We start from the raw sequence: 13,436 nt of genomic DNA, 5'->3' as shown, positions 1-13,436 counted from the left end.
TTTGATTCTTTAATCCCCGCCTTAAGGGACATGACGAGAGAGACCCAGGCGCTAATCCTTACAATCAACAAACAAGAAAGCTTTGTTAGAATATCTTTATACATGTTATTTGAAGTGTTAAATTTACTAATGAAGAGTAAAAAAGAGAAGAGTTTTATTTTCCAGACAAGTGTCGAGTTAGTTCTTTAATGGCATTTAATCGGTAAGATCTTGTATCAGATCTCGACTGTCAATACGTAGTTCAGTTTTCATGTTTCCGTAATTCTGTACCGTTCAGACGTTCTCTTATAACGCTGATTAAAGCTAAACAATGGATTTAAACTCATTATTAACAAAAATTTAGAAGCAGACAAAGCGAGATTTAAGCTGTTCTTAATAAAGGATAATTGTATTAAAATAAAAATATCTTTTAGATCTTTCTCTTTCGTGTCTTTAGATCTGCTTTAAGGAAAAACCGTTCTAAGAATTTTTTTTTAAAGACATGAAACAACTATTTAAAAACGAGTGCGCATTATAATCTTAAAAGACAACAGCGTCGTCTAACAAGTTTTGATTTTTAAGATGCTTTTCCTCAAAGCGATTATCGATTAATCAAAAGCTGGCATAACAATGACTATGTGTTAAAAATAGTTAGAAAGGATACCACAACTGGTGTTCTGAATCGATGCATTATGAGTTTTAATCTATGACGTATAGTACATGTTTTGAATTAAAATGCTAGAGGTGGTAGAATTCGGTGTTTTCGAATCGCTATTCAATACGCTTGTATTTCGTATTTAATTAACGCTACGTGTGCTGTTTTTATGTCATCATTAGGCTCTTGAAAGAAATTAAAACATCAAAGATTGGAGTTTCTGTATTTTACAGTTTTTATTTATATAAAGAATTCATAATTGATTTAGCATTTGCACATTTGTAGCCACATGTAACACACGTATTTGTTTTACAGTGTATCAAAAGCCTCATTGAATTTCTTATTCTTACTTTTAATGATTGCTTATTAATTACGCATTTGCCAATATATATAACAAATAATTTAAGCTCATTTTATTACACTTTGCTGCGTGATTTGATTCGAATTTTTTTTCGTAGCGTGAAGGTTTGAATCGATTCTGATACAATATTCTAAGAAAATGACATTGTGCGCATGCCACCTCGATGATGGTGCCACCTGAGAGACATACCTTAGTTAGTCGTTCTTTAAAAATCACAAAGAAGAATAATTCACGTCTTAATCTTACAAAAGGCCAAACGTGTAAAAGAAACTAAGCTATATTATTTCTGTGGTTGGGGTGGGGTGGGCTTTGAGTAGCATAATTCGGGTAGATTCTTCCTTACACTAATCGAAGAAAATGACAATGTGCGCATGTCATCTTGGAGTTTCTTCCATCCTGCGGCACATACCTTTCCTTAAATTGCACACAGAAGAAGTAGTCACATTTTCAATTTTACAAATGGACAAATTTTAAAGTTTAAAACAAACTTATAAAATTAACAAAACCAAGATATCCAGCAAATTGCACCTCGGTTCACTACGTTAGCCACGTTTCGTAATAGCCAGACCATCAGTATCGGACTGGGGTCGTTGTCAGACTACACACTGCATTGACTTCAGACCAAAAGTGTTTAATTACGAGTACATGTATACAGCAATATGCCAGTTGTAGAGAGAGAGAGGAATGGGGTTTAACGTCCACTCGACACAAACTAGGTCATTTCGGGACTAACATATGGTTTAATTTTATTTCAATAATTCGCTTGCGCGTAGGGGTCTTTAGCAGTGGGAGGAAACCGGAGGACCCGGAGAAAAGCCACCAGGTTGGACAGGCGACCCTACTCCTTGTCACGTACAACCGGGTATTATTGATAATAACAGTTTTTATTGAAAACATCGCAACCTTAAATCTAATCTCGCATCGTATCTTAAGCACATGATATGAATTTTGAAACAAGAGAATTCTTAAATCAGCACAGGATGGCGATATAAAATTACAGGTTCAAGGAAAGGACATTATTCGTTGGCAAACAGTGATATATAATGAATGGTGAGTATAATTTTTGAAACTATACGCAAAAACAACCATTTAAAGTTCTAAGTGTTTCTAAGCATAGCTTTAGGAAGAATAGCTGGAAACGGAAACGTGAAATTGATATTTTCCAAGACGTCTTAATAATGGTGAGATTGGAATCAAAGCCACCTGTAGACTTATCTACCCTTTAATGTAAACAACATATATATACTCCGTGGTGTATTTTTCGTAAAATGATACCAAGCCAAATCAAAATCCTATTGATTACAATTCGTAGAGTGATCTCCCCTTTAATTTAAGAAACTGACTGACGGGAACGAATCAAAAGCCTGGTGGTCAAAGTGATCTCCCCTTTAATTTAAGAAACCGATATGCGTTTGAGTTATTAGAGTATGTTGTAAAAATAAGGATGGTAAGATGAGGTTACATATTGAGGGTTATTATTGTGGTAATGATAATAAGAGAAGTAAGTATAAGGTTGTTAGTTATTAATATTGGTGTATAATAAGGTGTTATATGATATAAACATGACAAGGTATGATTACAATCTCTGACATACCATCTTTATATATATATTGTATACACTACCAGTTGATAATAGGCTAACTAACACTTGTCTGCCAATAGATGTTTAACTATATGAAGTCTCCAAATTATTAATGTCACAGCTATGATTATTACAATCTGTGCTTGTACATTGCCGTGATGTTGATAATATACTATGTATGATAGATGCCTCCTAGTAATAAAAAGAGAAGGTGCACTTTAAATTGTTTGCTAAAAGAGAGTAAGCATGCCCTGTCTCTTGAACGACATATGTCACTACAATGATCACATGAAACAAAGTGCTACATATACGTCCTGCATTCCCCACAAAGAAAAAAAAACGAAAACAAAGTCCTCGGTTACCTAAGCGTGCGTGATTAGTATACACACACTGAAACCAAACCGGTCATCGATAATAACCCATAATTGGGCGCCTAGCTACGCTCGGGGTCTGTTTCACTTTGGCTATCAATTACTCCCATTCCCATGGTATATGGACGTTAAATATTGTACTACACGAATATACATTATAAAGGCCGACGTTGATTAAACTCTGCGCACGTTATTAAATATTTGAATGCTGGATCTAAACACATCCCTGCAGCTGTTAATAGTGAGGCAAATTTCTATCAATGGATCTGATTGACACACACCACATCGAAAACAAATAAAGCTGAAGCAATTTACAAAATTGATAGATTTAACTTTTTCATACCCGTGTGTCAGTATGTAGTGGCACTGGCTCAATAACCAGGATAACTCGGGTTAGCCAAGAAAGTTTCTCGAGATTTTCCAGTCAAGTTTCTTTCTACTGGAGAATATGACAAGGAACCGCGTCTAGTCGTTCAGATGGAGTGAACAAACAGAGGTTGGCATGCACGTTGGCATACACGTGAAATAACCCTCGTCGATGGAATTTGAGAAAGAGTCTTTTCATTTCATTTCAATATCTGGTATTAGTGCAGAGACAATTTAACAGTCACGTATCAGAAATAAGCTCAAATAACTCCTGGTGGGAATAGGTCAAATGCGCGTGGGCAAAAGGGTAAACGGTTATAACAAATTAAATCAAATTATAAACAATAAATCGACGGAAAAGAAAATTGAAGTGTTTGGTACATAATATTAATAAATCAAGCTGATATTGTTCTCAGCGATTGTGTAAATATTGCATCAAAATTATCCAAACGGTGGACAATGTTGAGAGTTCCTCCAATGTTGAGTTAATCAACTGGTGCCCATCTAGTGGAATCGAATGTGATCGATGAGAAATGAACAGATCTCCACACTTCCTAGATAATTCGAAGAAAAGTTATGGAAACAAACATAATTTACAAACTAAATAAATGTAATGATTGACATTGAGACTAACTCGTTGAATTTTATAAACCGCCTAATACCTTCCATGCAAGGACTGGTCATACCCGTAAAGGGAGGATGGGTAGTCGAATGGTTTAACGCGTGCTCCTTAATTCATACGGTCTGTCACTGAGTCAGGTGGCATGGTTTAGATTCCCTGAGTGTACATGACAAGAAGTAGGGTCACCTGTCCAACCCCGTGGGTTTTATCCGAGTCCTCCGGTTTCCTCCTCCACTATGCGAAATATATTTTAATATGGTAGTTCTAAAATGACCTAGTTTGTGTCGAGTGGACATTAAACCCTGTCGTTTCGTTAAATAAATTTTATTTTTTAATGCATTTTTCATGAGAGAGAGAGAGAGAGAGAGAGAGAGAGAGTTATGTAGAGTTTGACAAAATAGGTAATTAAGTATATGGCCCAATATTCTAAAGAGAGAGAGAGAGAGAGAGAGAGAGAGAGAGAGAGGGGTTTAACGTCCACTTGACACAAACTAGGTGATTTCGAGACTAACATATGGTCCAATTTTATTTCAATAATTCGCGTGCGAGTAAAGGTCTTTAGCAGTCGGAGGACCCGGAGAAAACCCACGAGGTTGCACAGGCGATCCTACGCCTTGCCTCGTACAACCAGGGAATCGAAACCACGCCTGTTGACTCAATGACAGACCTTATGATTACAACGCCGCACGCGCTAACCATTGGGCCATCCAACCCCTCAAAAGCAGTAAGAAATAATGTTGTTTTCTGTGTCTCTACACAGCAGCTGTCAATAAGAAACATTCACACGAGAAGAGTTTTAAAAGTCACCTAACCAAAAACAATCGTATTGATATACCCCTTTACAAATTAACGCCTACAACAAGAATCATAAAAACTTTTGTCACAAAACGCACAAAAACTTACGTTTAAAGGTTTGAGTCTTCTAACCGCTAGTTTCCCACACTAAAAACCTGTCGATCTAATATCGATGAAAGCAACTTTTATAGTTTATGTGTGTCGTTCCTGTACACCAAACGTGAAAACAAGCTGCTTTCATGCTTCATAGCCTTGAGAGACAGGCTGGTCATACAAACGAGAAAACAAGACTGTACAATCTTTCTGTGAGGATCACATGCCGTATAACAAGACCAATTCAATAACACGGGTCGGTTTCACATATCGAGAACTGGTTACAGCGCTGTCGATCTCGGCACTCGCATTGTGTGATCTTCCTTTGCTCTTTGCTCTCTTGTGTCAGAAGTTAGCTTTAGTTGCATTTATAGTTAATGCTGTGTTTTAAGTCCATTCGCTGTATTTACGAGCCCACGAATCGCTAGTACATCATTTTTGATTTTTGCGAGAACCTGGAATTGATCGCGGATATCTAATCCGAGAGAGCGGCTTTTGAGTGGAATCGACTTCAATAACGGAGACACGATAAAGTCGCTTCCCACTATTTTCCCATCAGAGGCGGCGTGTATGCTTGGGGTAAATTGACAAACAATCTCAAGTTTGTCTTTCCTTTCGTGTCGCTTGTACAGTTTTGGTTTTTATACCATTCACACATCGTAACAGTATCCTAAGCGTTAAGAGAATGTCTTAATGTCAATAATACAGTTTGCCCAACTATGATAAATATTTTTAGAAGAATAATTTTACACTTGCCAACCACAATCCGCATACGGCTTGTTGCGGTGTTTGCGATTTAGAGATGAAACCAATGAGCATGTTAGAGTTCGGTATCAAAAGATTGGCAAATGTTTGATAAACGGAAATCTCTCTTATATAAAAAGTTTGGAAACGGCGAGTGTGGGAACGATGGCGAAGGAGACTGGGAACACCGTGTAGTATAGTTGGAACTATACTCCCGTGTAAATAATAGATTGTTTGCATATTGACATTATGAAAGATCAAGTTTTTATAAGTCAAGTATTTTGAATTGATTTAATTTTATTTGAGGATACTTGTCTCATCCTTGAAACGATGAAACGGATTATCTCGATAGCCATTTTGCTTTTGATAACGTACAACGTAGAATGTATCTGGTGACTCCTCACCTGAGATTCTAACTTGAATGTGGGTTACTCGCTGTTTTCAGATTTATCTTGTGGAATCAAACATGTATTGTAGACCAGTATTCTAATGTATTCATCAATAAAGCAATTTTGTTTTAAATCATGAATAGTTTCATGATGTTATAAAAAATATACGACACAAATTCTTAACTATGTCCACTTCCTGCATAAATGAGAAGTGGTATTTGGTGTTCTATGTAAAGAAAGCATACAATGCCTCGTGCATGACATTCGACACATGTCTAATTATTATGCGCAGATGTTGTTTTAGTTATTGACATTTCCAAGAACTATTCTAATTTGTCAGTGTTAAATTTTCCAAAACTGACAAGTTCTTTCAATGGAACAAAAACAGGTTCCCTGTGAAATACACAAAAAACAATGCCTTTTTCAGAAATAGAATATACATGTAATTATATCTATTTTATCTTACAACGTATTTAATACCATTTGACTAATTTTCCCATCGGCCGCAACATGAATAACTTTATTATTCATATATTTCAATCCATCCATTAATTAATATTAAAATGACCATTAATTATCCCCCATTTGCATACTGTTTTGTTAATTACGCATGTAAATATAAATAATTAGACAGACTTACCTATATTAAGAGAAAAATATCCATTTTCATTGAATAATAATCCGATTGATTTCCTCATAAACCCAATAATAGCCTTGTAAATGTAATGATTTATCACAATGGGTGCTTAGTTAACTTTTGAAATATACTTCACCACAATTAGTAATCAACAGTATTATGCAAATAATGAAACTTATCAAAATTAGTAGTTTGTGGTCTAAAACAGTATTAATAATTAATATTTGTTCTACCAAAAGATTAATTAATCTAAGTAGTAATTAACTAATTATCATCTGGAAACATGTACGTCTTTAGTTTCGTTGTCACAAGAAACATCACCTCCTTGACTTCATAAAACCCAACCAATGATATGAAGCATAGTACGACTTGTATGGCGAACTCCTCAAGGTATATAAACGGCATGTAGCCATTGGCGCGTGACGAATCACGTGACGGGGAAGCGCGTCTGCGGATAAAAATAGGGGACGAATACAACGACCACCAGGACTACTGGTACAACTAATACATCTGTTTCCGTGTGCAGTCAAACGACTGATGACGATTGTCTTTTATTCTTTCCTCGGACAATAAAAGTCAGTGGAAAGTTGCACGACACCAAATGATTAATTCAATAGTGTCTGTAATCTTGAAAGAAAGGTGCGAAATTTCTCAAGTTTTTAAATTTGACGATACGTGACTGAACTATGGTCGAATCGGATCATGATCAAACAGTAATGTAAATCGATTGAATTGTGGCTATTTCACGTATTTCTTGACAAATCTAGGTAGATGGAAAGAAAAGATTTGAAATCGATAAAGAAACGGCGAACGTTACTTTGATTATAAGATAACTGAGCACCAGTATAGAAGGATTACATACCAAGCTATTGTGTACAAATAAAATCAAATAACCATTTCTCTTTTCACACTAGTCACCAGAGAATGTCATTTAATGAATATATTATATAAGATTGACTTAAACTGGTTAGATATTGGTCTGATACTGTGTGAATCGCTTATACAATTTACGTCGCTATACATTTTATATAGCCGGTCCAGCGCGAATAGATTGGGGAATAAATTCTTATCGGCTTATTTTTGGAATGAAATTGGTTGTTTGAAATGATAAGTGTGCAGTTTGTTTTCAACGGCTAAAATAACTAGTAATGCGACAAGGGATTCAGTCCAGATGGCGGTGATGCAATTTTATTTTTCTAACCTTCGAAATTACATATTCTACAAATTAATGCATTGCTAGTATATTAAATAAGAGAGAGAGAGAGAGAAAGAGAAAGAGAGAGAGAGAGAAAGAGAAAGAGAGAGAGGGTAACGTCTACTCGACACAAACTAGTTGATTTCAGGACTAACATATGGTTCGATTTTATTTCAATAATCCGCTTGCACTGGAGGGGGGGGGGCCTTAGCAATAGGAGGAAACCGGAGGACCCGGAGAAAACCCACAAGGTTGAACAGGCGACCCTACTCCTTTTCACGCGCAATCGGGAATCGAAACCACGCCAGTTGACTCAATGACAGACCTTATGATACAGCGCGCTAACCATTCGCCCCCCCCCCCCCTAAATAAAAGAGATAAAATGAATTTTAAGCCGTACAGTTATAATAACATAAAGTAACATCTATTCAAGAGGGTTATCAAATTCAAAGTCATAACAAAAATATGTCTGAGGTGGGCGTTCCAAAGTAATTGGTAAGGAATAAATGAATTCGAATTTGTCACAAACGTTTATAAATAACAATATCGACGTTATGTTTAAAAAAAGGATAACAGAACAAAGCAATTTTCAAATTCTAATCGTCAACGGCTTGGGATGAATGGTATATGATTTTTTATTACTAATTAAAAGCGACTAGTGAACAAATTTTATGAAGTATTCATGTAGCGTCATCAGACGATAAGACTCTTTAAATACAATGGACAACACAAGTCGTTCAATTTCAGTACAATTACATGAATTATTTGAAAGAACAAAGAGCGTATCTTAAAGACAGCTGCTGGAAAATAATGTTGAAAAAAGTGAATGCACCAACACTTACATAACAATGAAAGAAAACGCTGTTTAAATATTCACACAAATGAAGCAACAATTAGATTTAAATTAGTGAAATGCATTATTTTAGCTTCGTCTAAATTTTTGGTTTTTTTTTGTCTGCCGTTGAGTCATACATTCCAAGCTTTGCGTGTTTTATTATTTATTTTTCAAAAACTTCAATCGAAGTCACGCCTTTATGATTTTACGATTCTAAAATTACTTGGGAAATGAAGTCAGTAAGTATTGATCTTACTAAATGATGAGGATCTTAAGTTAAAGTGACAGATACTAAATATGCAGAACACCGGATTTAATTTTCGTTTACAGCTTATCCATATCTAACAGTTTTCTTGGTAGTTTAAATGCAATGTACAATTCTGATCAGCTTTGTTAGGTTCGCATTTGTTTTAGACCCATTTCGATACATGCACCACAATGATCAATTATTCATATTTTTTCGCAACCTTGTCCCTTACGCCATATCTGATAACATAGTTCAGTAGCTCGTCGTGGATTATTGCTGTCAAAATTATTGCACATTTAAGAGACGGTCGCTTTAAAACCCGATAATAAAAACTGTTGGCATAATCTTAGTACTAAGTCTAAGTGACAAGAAGATCTCCGTTCTATTATGGGACATCGTGTAGTGGATTAAAGGGTCTTTCTACTATCTTGTCCGTATCAATTAGTATAATTACGATCTAAGAGATTCCCCCTGCAGTATAGCCACCTTCATCTATATACGTAGAAAGCCTTGAGCTTCAGTGTGACCAGTGATCTATTCCGGTACAAGTCATTTCAGTATGATGTTAGTAATGATTTGTGACAATATGATTACCTACAGTTGGTTAAACGTGGAAATATTAATCCCTTTTGATGTACATTACATTTATCATGGTATATTTAGTGTTATACGTATACATTGTATCTTATATTATACTTATTAGATACATAAATGGAAACAACGAATTATCATATTTTTTCTTCTTTATACTAGATTAACATTGACACTTTTTGATATGCAAACAGTTTATCGTTCACATACTTATTGTATACATACATGGACTATAAAAATCATGTTCTCTTGCCAGTAACAATTAATCCGTTTTGATACGCATTACAGGTTTACATTGTTTCCTATTATACTTATTATATAGATAAATGGAAACTGTTATAAACGAATATATCAAAGAGAAACACGGACCATCCAAATTGAGTGACAAAATAACCCAATATAGTTTCACTCATCCCACTCATGGATCATTAATCAATAATGTCATCATTGTTATTTCATAATTTTAAAGTCTGTGTTGAATTGGGCTGAGTGAAATCATGTGTGACGTAATCGTCCTGTCTGAAATAATCAGGAGACAGAGTTTGCTTATACTTCCTTCGATACTTTCTATAACTTTCTATCTGAGGAAGTATGCCGTTCCCTGAGACACTGACATATCCAGGAATATGTTTATATCATGCTGTTGATGAAGGACATTTTTCAATTGGCAATTTCACACGGCCAAATCGATTCAGTTTTTAATTAAGCAAGTTCAGCCAGACAGAAAGTTACACTGTATTTATTAATTGTTGTATCAAACACGAAGAACAATATCACGTAACCTCTGGTCCAGCATCATTGTGATTTTTTTTAAAACATGACATTTTCGGAAAGCACTGAAGCGTTTGCAAGAAATAACATTTTCCTGTGTAATATTAATTGGCAAATAAAGAAACAATTATGAATCATTAATGGATAGTTAGTGCACTCAAATAACAATAATAGTGTAACATAACTCTAAAAAATTGTAGTTATTTTCCACGGCTGATCGTTTTCATAAATCTAAACGCAGACGTTTTTTTTATAAAAAGAAGTTTCAAATGTCATTGCCTTCGTTGTTCAACAATTTTATTTTTTAAAGGAAGTGCAATTTCCACTCGTCATTGACATTTACTTCTCAATGGCGTTGTCGCAATTACAATATTATTACGACGCCAGGCGTTTTTGTGACTAAACGTATGAAATTAACTTCAAGATAACAGTATGCAATTAAGACTCAATTCCTGCACATCGAATAAAAATGATGAAAATCCCCAATTACCATTGCGTTATTTTGACGAATACCAAAGGACAGACAACTTTTTTCCTGTGGAATTCCAATTCAGGAAATGCTAATAGCTCAGATCATTGCGTGATTGAATAACAAAAGAAAATGGCCATGTGAGAATAGCGGATTTGATTGTTAACATTCTTCTACTTTGAAACAGTAAACAATTATAATTGTCGTGTAGACTCTAGGGGGCAGGTGTGACTCATTAAGTTAAACACTCGCAACTGAACCTTAATGCCCTGAATATGAATATAATATGTACACAAACGGCATAGTTTCGACTCGAATTTCAAAAGCCGGGGCCACTTGCAATTTCCACTACCACAAAATCGTATTGAAAAATATAGATAACTAATATGTGAGAAGGGATTTCAGATGTTCACGCAAGCATATTCTACTTAGTGCATGATTTTTTTTTGACACTACTTACAGCTAAATATGGATGGCTTGGAATAGCAATGTCCACGTTTTACAGTTTTGACAATATTTACAGTTAAATATAGCGATGCTTAGGAAGAGAACTTGTAGAAGCTGAAAGTACTAGGTTACTTACATAAGACAGTATTGACTGTGTGTCGATGTCAGTGTCTTAAGTAATATCCTGTTAGAGGTGTTCGCGTATCTTGGAAATTAATGTGGATGCTTGTATGACAACCGATAACAACTAACACAATGTAATAAGAAGACGGGTATTATTATTATTATTATAAAAGTCGATAAGAAAGGTCTGAATCAATAGGGCAGATTTCCTAGATACACACGAATAACTTCCTACATATATACTTAGTTCACCTTTTGAGTCTATAGGGGATAAGACAAGGCGATCGTCTATACTGTATCATTTACAGATGAATAATAAAGATAGTTAGAACATTTTTAATTACCAGCATTCCAATACGATAAACACGGTCCAAGGGATGAAAACAATTGTTTAGCATTAGAGAAACAGACAATTATAATCAATATCGGTTTCCTTTGATCTTTTGTCAAATAATCGAAGCGTGAACAATAAAAAATGTTTCATATATACATTTTATGTTTATATACACCGAGTAATAGATATAGACCGGGATTAATGCTACGCATAACGATGCAATGTTTAATAAAATTGCCTGTTATGAAATTAAAATGGTTCTATTGGAAAGGTATAAATTACTTTATATTAATTTCCTAAGCCTTTATCTACCTCAATTATATCGATTAATACGGAAGAGCTATTTTAAAATTATTTTAATACACGGCAGAACTTTATAAATTTAAATAGTAATATGAAATAGAATAGGCCCTTAAAACAAATCGTACCGTTAAATGGGCGTATGCTGGGAACATTGATTAATACAGAAGTGCTGTTTTTAAATTATTTTAATATTCAATGTTAACATATTGATATCCATATCCTTTGATCGCAGATTTCAATACACGGCAGAACTTCATAAATTTAAATAGTAATATGAAATAGAATAGGCCCTTAAAACAAAACGTACCTTTAAATGGGCGTATGCTGGGAACAGCTTCGAAAATGTGCCATAATGCTTTATATCAAGAATAACTTTTATTGAAAATAGTTAGTCCTGTCACGTTAGTATCTAACCTTATGACTAATTAATTTACAAATTTACAAACGCTAAATGCAGCAGCAGTAGTAGTAGTACTTCAATAGGGTTTGGCGCCCGCCTTCACCTACGGCGATATCGCAGACTAACAAAAGCTAACTTTAATCTTGTCTTGATATGTGGGTGCAGAGTGATTTAATACAATTTAACACATTCACAAACAACTGTAATAAAAGTGTTGACCTTAAATTTAAATCAACTCTTTCGTTTAGCAGTTTCAAGCAATCAATAAAAAGAATTTCCTACTTTACTTGCAAACTTTTGAAACTGATGAAACATGTAATCCCAGCATAAAAATACAATACCGGGTTCTAAATAAAACGTTAAAGGTACTCACGTGGCAAACAGGAGCTGTAAAAACGGACAATAAGATTATTAACAAATGACACCTACTCTGGTAATAAAATCCTCCTTTCCTGTGCTAAAAACACCTTAAAATCGCGCACAACACCTGTTCTTGGTTATATATCTACTGCTAAACCTATGTTAAAGGGTGTTAATACTTAATCTGACACGGTCATATGACAGATTTTCGCGCTCTTATCGTTTTACTAGTCTTATATACGTCTACCACACAGCTACTAACTTCAGTTTACTATCGCTAACACATTGTACATAACTGAGAACTCTATCCAATACTGACAACAATGCAACGAGTGTCAGAACGTCTATAGCGACTGGGACGTAAAGGCTTATCGCGTGTGACTCGATCCCTTTTACGGATGACTGTGATATTGAACCTCAAGAAACATAAACTATGAATTAATCATACTAGAGACAGTACTTCGCTTCAGTGATCAACAAATGCATCGTTCTGTAACTATGGACTCTTTTTTAAAAATCTACAGGAGTTCCTTTGGACTTATAAAATAAAGAAGCACCGCGGATTGTCTTAAAGGTAAAGCTCGCTAAAAATTGATAGATAAGAGCAACACACGTGCTGCGAGGTACAGTCGAATTATCTTAATCCGCTCGTTAATCCGACTCGTTAAGATAATTATATGTAACAATAGATTACTAAACACGAACAATCTGTTGTTTCAAAAGGTTCAATATGGCGGTTGTGGTTTATTAAAGTATAATAAGATAGA

The 13,436-nt window shown here is 34.9% G+C and overlaps 1 protein-coding gene across 3 annotated transcripts in view; it reads right to left on the bottom strand.

Annotated features, from left to right (window-relative positions):
- The window catches only part of LOC126830292 (protocadherin-9), a 43,883-nt gene extending 30,911 nt beyond the window's left edge, over positions 1–12,972 (bottom strand). Inside the window, exon 1 of one of the 3 annotated variants that reach the window (XM_050560655.2) lies at positions 12,683–12,972. The gene's annotated coding sequence lies outside the window, so the exon portion shown is untranslated. Of the gene's footprint in view, positions 1–4,839; positions 5,338–6,597; positions 7,126–12,682 lie in introns of those variants that run through there. The other 2 variants (XM_050560654.2, XM_050560653.2) reach the window with 2 other exon arrangements.
- Positions 12,973–13,436: the final 464 nt, after the last annotated feature.

The sequence above is a fragment of the Patella vulgata genome, chromosome 8, assembly GCF_932274485.2.
Source record: "Patella vulgata chromosome 8, xgPatVulg1.2, whole genome shotgun sequence".
Classification (NCBI taxonomy): domain Eukaryota; kingdom Metazoa; phylum Mollusca; class Gastropoda; family Patellidae; genus Patella; species Patella vulgata.
This window is presented reverse-complemented; position numbering and strand designations above follow the sequence as displayed.